The 7,275-nt window shown below is 36.7% G+C and overlaps 1 pseudogene; it reads left to right on the top strand.

Moving 5' to 3' along the window:
- Positions 1-374: 374 nt before the first annotated feature.
- Positions 375-5,901, top strand: LOC107667692 (gastrula zinc finger protein XlCGF8.2DB-like; annotated as a pseudogene).
- Positions 5,902-7,275: the final 1,374 nt, after the last annotated feature.

Genomic DNA, 7,275 nt, shown 5'->3' on the forward strand with positions numbered 1-7,275 from the left:
ACAATTATGCCAAATTTATAATCCGTTTATACTTATCTTCTACTGAATCTTGAAAGATCATTATTTATGACATTTACAACAATCTTAGACTTAGAATCTCAAACTTTATATGTCCACTTAGTATTAGAAAAACTTTTAATACGGACACAAGTATGTTCTCTGCTTAAGTCAAACACTCTTTTTATAACATTGTAAATCACATTGTTACTTTTTGCATTGTATTCTAATTTATATCTATTATAAATGGTTTCTGAACCCAAACATTACCGTTTTGCCTTTTAACTCCAACTCTTTCATTAGAAGTAAGTATGTGCAATATTTGCCCTCTTGTGACTTTAGGCAGCAGCACGTGAACAGGACATTTATTTGGTTCTGGCATTATGACGTCATTCGCCTGCGCCGCGCTCCTGCATCTCTTGTGATTCGGCTGAAGAAAGGTTTGAGTTTTCACAAATTTAAAATGTTTAAATCAGTGAAACCCGTTCAGGCAATTTTGCCTTTTACAAGCGATGTTAAATGGCTTAATTATTATTCAATGTAACATTGCAATACTTTATCCAACATTAATGAACGTTGTTTTTTATGAGTAAAGTGCAACACACTTTTTTTTTTTATGAGTAAAGTGTAAAGTAAACATTAGTAACAGAAAAGGTGTGTCTCGTTTCGTACCCCGTATCGTGAATCAGTAGTGTAAACACGAATTCGGTCACTTCTATGTAGTGATGGAGAAACAGAGCTTTTCGAAGCGCTCGAATCACCGAACTCTTGAGGAGACATGCTTGTGCCTTGTCCAAATACACACACTTGTGTGGCCAAGACCGCAAGTGTGGGTGTTTGGACAAGGGGTTGGTCAATGCAGTGTAAATGCAACGAGAACAACGAACACAAACATGAGTAACGCATAATGGCTTCACTTTTATGACGTCATGAGCAATCCAGTTCTCTATTATTGATCAGTGATGTAATGACAACTTTTATAAACTGTGGTAAAGCTTTACTTGAAGGGGTGTGCATAAGACTGACATGGCACCTTCATAATCATGACATGACACATGTCCTTATGCACACCCCTTCAAGTAAAGTGTAACCTAAACTGCTATGTTTTCACGAAAATGCAATCTAATTAATTATAATCTACAAATCTAGTGCTAGTTTAGAGTGTTTTTTGGCTAATCAGGCCATTAACTTTAACTCTGACTGACTCCCTTATTAGTGCGCTGACTACTGGGAGCTGATTGAGAGGCACCCAGAGATGTAGTTTGGATTTTTTTTTCTTTCTGTTAATTATCTCTCATCTTAAACATAACAGAGTGTCCAAACACAAACGTCTGGTGGAGCAGCTGAGATCCACGTGACACTCTATTATAAAGATGGCGTTTTTTAAAGAGGAGAGTGAAGACGTGAAGATTGAAGAAACATTCAGAGTGAAACAAGAAGATACTGAGGAACAAACAGGTTGGTTTTCATTCATTCTCATATATCACTTCAGTAACCTCTTCATCAACACCTAGCCAAAGATGTGTAACAAAAATGTACAATAATAATAAAGATTATATGTGTAGTCCCCATTATTACAGTGATATTCCTTAAAAACAGGTTGGCCCCCTTAAATTGATTTCCAGAGGCATTTTAAAAGGGCAGTTTTCAAAAAATAAATATATACACCTTTTCAAATTAACCAATTCAGTAATGACACCAAAATAGGCTTTTACAAATAAAATGAAATCAGAATCAACAAAAATATTTACACTGCAAAGGTGGCACAGAAGCTCAACCTGAAGTGACTGCATTTAGGCTACACTTAGGGATATGCCGGTATCAAATTTTCATGTTGCGATTAATTGCTAATGCTTTTATCACGGTGTACGGTATTATCATGATATTGAAATTTAGTTTAAAAAAGGTGCTCTCATAATACAGTATAACAGGTTTAATAACTTTTCTAATAACAAAAATAACTGAACATTTAAATGCAATAAAGCAATACAGAAAAGTGTATACAGTTAAAAGTTTTACACAGATTAAAGTGCAAAAGAACTATAAAGACCAATAGGTATCACTTTACAATAAGACCTCATTAGTTAACCTTAGTTAATGCATTAACATTCACAATGAGCAATAGCTACATTTGCTACGGAAGTTATTAATCTTTGTTAAAAAATACAAGTCTTAGTTCATGTTAGCTCATTAAATAACAGTTGCAACTTTCGATTTTAACAACCTGTTATTAAATATTGGAATACCTAAGATTAATGAATGTTCAGAAGAATTTTTCATTGGCAGTTTACGTTAACTAATTAATTAAGTAATGTTAACTAAGGAAGCCCTAATGTAAAGTGTGACCGAACAATGAAGAATCAAAACACTTTCAAACAATATCTAGGGCATATTGTAGTCCAGATTAAAATGTAAAAAAAAGAAGTGCCCACGATAACAATATCGTGCATATTCACTACCGTGATATATCGCATTACCGAATACCGGCACAAGTCTAGCTACACTGCTTTTAAAATTGCTTAAATTTCACTTCAGATGACACTGATTAATCAGATGAGGTTGTATGGAATGCACAGCTGTTTTCAGTTTCATTGTTTTTTGAAACATCAGATTGGAGGGAACTATCCGTTTGAATTATATGGACAGATATGAATAATTGTTTAAAAAAAAATCCCTGATTGTGTTCCACAGAAGAAAAAAAAATATATATAGTGACATTAACGATTAATTGGTGATCAATTAATTGTTGCAAATAATGTAATCGATAAAACTTATTGATGGTCAAGGTCATTATTGGAGCGAGTAGTTTTGGGGTGTGTGCAGCTTATGTGCAAAACATGGCTCCTTACTTAGTAAGGAAACATTGTTCCACAAGCTTAGTTTGTGGCTACAGTCCATGTTTCGTAATTTTTTCCCTTGTTTAGTTAAAACTAAGGAACAAATTAGTGTGTGACCATGACTTAAATGAGGGAACAAATTAATAAGTTGTGGGAACAAATTCTTATATTAGCTAATCTTACTTGGCTGACAATTGATCAAAAAGAGTATGTATCTATATAGCTAGTATTCATCTGTAAAGAAGCACAATAAAACAACAACAGTATTACTTACCTGCATGTCTACTGATAATCCAAAAAAAGGGTCTCTCTTTTTTCACCACAGTAAGAATGTTTCTGAAGAGAAGTTTCAGACAGTCAGATAGTGTTGACTTCACTGATACTAAGCTCTTGACAGCAATGCTGTATTCCAAAACTGTTGCCTTTTGCTTGTTTTGTTGTTAAGCTCTGGAGGTGACTCTTAGAATTTGTGTGGTCTTTAACAGCCTCCACCGTAAAGTTGTCAGTTCCAGTAACAAAATTATTGGATTTGTGCTTTTCCAAGGCATATTTTCTGCAATCCTCACAGTACATTACATTATTTGTGGAGTCAAGAAAATTACTAGCCCTCCCATGTTATATATCACACTCTGCTAACTTGTAGAGTTGTGCAGGTTGTTTTCAGGTTGTGTGGAAATGTAAAAGTATTATTGTCATAACAGTAAAAATTAATCAAAGGAGAAAAGCAGAGGACCTAATACTAAGCCCTGTGGGACTCCATACTTGTGTTTAAATACCAATATGATTCTCAAGCTATCCAAAATAATCTTGTGGTCTATGGTGGAAAAAGAGCTAATAGCACTAGAAGAAAGATGTCACTGTAATAAGGAAGGATTCTGTGCTGAAATCCTGACTGCAGTACCGTTTCTCTGCAAAACCGAACATAGTTGAGAGGACACTATTTTTCTAATATTTTAGACATGAGTGGTACATTTGAAATTGGTCTATAATAAACTAATTCTCCTGCGTAAAGTGATAAGAGATTAGGGGTTTGATAACTGCAAGCTTTCTTGGACTGAAGAGTTTTTTTTTTTTTGTTTTTAGATGTGTCCTAAAGAAACTTGAATATTGTGAAGAGATTCTGAGATAATAAGTAACTTCAGTAGCTTAGTGGGTATTGGATCTAGCATGCATGTTGGCTTTGATGCTTTAAAACGATAGTCCACCCATGAATGAAAATTCTGTCATCATTTACTCACCTTCCACTTGTGTACTGAAAAAAATACTTTTTTACAGTCAACTGTTACGAACACTTCACAAAATATCTTATTTTGTGTTCCGTAGAAGAAAAAAAAAACTTTCATACAGATTTGGAACAACTTGAGGGTGAGTAAATGATGACAGAGTTTTCATTTTTGGGTGAACCATTCCTTTAATGCTTTCAGGTTGGTTTTGATGTCTGTTCCTTTGTGCCATTAATCTTGTGTGTTAACTTGTATCTGTCTTTTTTCACTTCAGGCCTGTTGGTGCTGAAAGTGGAGAGTCAAGAACTGAATGAAATGGAAGAGAACAACCAATACAAGAAACATCATGATTTTGTGACTGGAGAGAAATCCAATCAAACTGAAAAGACTTCCTCACAAAAAAGGGCTCAGAAAACCATATTTAACGGTTCTTTCACTTGCCATCAATGTGGAAAAAGTTTCACTCAAAAACAAAACATTAAAGTACACATGAGAATACACACTGGAGAAAAGCCTTTCACCTGCCAACATTGTGGACAGAGTTTTACATGTAAAGAAAACCTTAAAGCCCACATGAGAGTTCACACTGGAGAGAAGCCTTATGCATGCCAACACTGTGGACAGAGTTTTGCGCATAAAGGAAACCGTAACGCCCACATGAGAATTCACACTGGAGAGAAACCTTTTACTTGCAAACTGTGTGGGAAGAGCTACTCACGAAAATAATGTCTTAAGACTCGCATGAGAATTCACTTTAGTCTGCTGCCATCAGGGAGGAGACTGCGGAGTCTCCAGGCCAGGACCAGCAGACTGAAGGACAGCTTCATCCATCAGGCTGTCAGGAAGCTGAACTCCCTCCCGACCTTGCCCCCCCTCCCCTCTTTTGCCCCACGCACCACTGAACTCTGACGGACTCTCCCACTCCCCCCTCCCAAATACACACACACAGTCACTTTAATCAGTCTAAATAAGCTCTTTTTGCACTACAAATCATTATATCTGCACTGTTGTTTACTTCACTGGTTTGCACTCTATCTGCCATGTGCCGTGTGCTGCTTTATATATATTTTTTAACATTTTACCTTATTTGTATATTTGTATAGTTGTATTTTATACTTAATCTGTATATCTGTATTTATGTTCTACTGTTAGTGTTATCTGTATGCACCAAGGGTCTGAGAGTAACGCAATTTCAATTCTCTGTGTGTATGTGCTGTACATGTGGAAGAATTGACAATAAAGCAGACTTGACTTGACATTGGAGAGAAGCCGTTCGTATGTGGTCAGTGTGGAAAGAGTTTCAGATGTAAAGTTAACCTTAATCAGCATATGAGGATTCACTCGAGAGAGAACGGTTTTACATGTCATCATTGTGGAATGAGTTTCACAGACAGGAATGACCTTAAGAATCATGTAAATACTCACATCAGAGAGAAGCCTTTCATGTGCCATCACTGTGGAAAGGCTTGCATAAGCAAGTCAATCCTTGAGATTCACATTAGAGCTCACACTGGAGAGAGGCCTTTCACCTGCCCTCAATGTGGAAAAGGTTTCACACATAAAGGAAACCTTAACATTCACATGAGGCTTCACACTGGAGAGAAGCCTTTCAAATGTCTTCAGTGTGGAAAGAGTTTCACATATCAAAGAGACCTGAAATGTCATTTGCAAACTCATTCTGGAAAGAAATTGTAGTGTTCAACAGCGTGGCAAGAGGTTTTAAATACAGCCGTTTCAGAAATCACCTGCATTTTGGAGAAAGACCAATTAATTTTATTCAGTGTAATAACAATATCATGCAGATTTTGTCATCACCTATAGATACACCTTAAAAGTCATCCAGATGTGAGACCCACGAATTTACTACATTTTTGACTCTGTTCGAATACTGTAACAAGTATAACATATTTCTGTCGTTACAGGTAATTTTACAGTTGTTGTTTTTTTTACAGTATTATCAACATGTAGTGTGTAAAGTTTAATTGTAACACATCTGGTGTGGTATGACACTTCTCATCCAGTGTGCATTTAAAATGAACAACTGAAAACAACATTTTTTTCACTGTGCAAGTTAACATTAGACTTTTTGGTAAACATAGGCTACGTACACAATACAGCTAAAATCGGTTGTCAGTTCACCTTTTACTCCTTAATCGCGTTCTGTACACACATAATTCACTCAAATACGGGAGTGACAACCGCATTAACTCCCCGAAAAATACAGGTTGTGACAACTGCATTTACAGAAATTCTATGCAGTGTGTATGAAATCAAACTGAACAACTAGTTGTTAACGATGTCACGAGAAGCACGCCAATGTGCAAGTACTGTCAGGCGTCAAGTGTTTACCTCAGATCTGACAGGATGGCGAGGAGAGGTGTATTGTGGATCGACCAGGAGACAAAATTATTGATTGCAGTATTGGCCGACAAAGGTAATCATTAACAAATGGACAGCATGAAAAGGAATAAATTGGTTTTTGAAGAAATAGCCCAAAAAATGTCGGCGGATGGTGTATTTAGAAGGTGCAGAGCAAGTAAATGGCAGGTATGTGTTTTTGCCTATTCTTAGGTTTTGGACCCAGTCTGTCTCCCTGCACCGCAGCTGCTCCCACCAGCCCTGTGGTCTCGGAGCAACCCAGACATTGCGGTCAAGGGAGTGTAGGTAGGCTGTTCAACAATAGTTTAAAGAACAAAACTAGATTACGACACCTCTTCCGATGGCGATTTAATAACGTTTTGCGGATTTTCGCACGTTTGTTTTGTCAACAGCAGCTAACACAAAACTAGCTAATCTGCGGACCTCCATTCTCTCCGAGATGCCACATTGTTGCTATGGTTACCATGCTGCCAGTTTCGGGACCGAGTCGTGTTCCGTACACACATGGAACGATAATTTACGGGACTCACTCCCGCATTTAAATGCGGTTGTCACTCCTGAAACTTGCAGTGTGTAGGTGACCAGAGAGAGATGCCTTAAGAGATACTATACTGAAAGTCATAAATATCCAATAATAATTTGCCTTTTTAAGAATTTATTAACCTCAAAAAAGTCTTCAAAAACATCTGTCATTTCTCAACACAAATTTGTTATATGTACTTTTCTTTACAAATAATACAAGAGAGAGCATGTGACAGATTAATGATCATCTTAGTGGAACTGAAGGAGGAATGATGGAGGCAAAGAGACTGAAGGAAACAAAGCAGAAATCTTATTGA

This window comes from Sinocyclocheilus anshuiensis, unplaced genomic scaffold (assembly GCF_001515605.1).
Source record: "Sinocyclocheilus anshuiensis isolate Anshui unplaced genomic scaffold, SAMN03320099.WGS_v1.1 scaffold2193, whole genome shotgun sequence".
NCBI classification, from domain to species: domain Eukaryota; kingdom Metazoa; phylum Chordata; class Actinopteri; order Cypriniformes; family Cyprinidae; genus Sinocyclocheilus; species Sinocyclocheilus anshuiensis.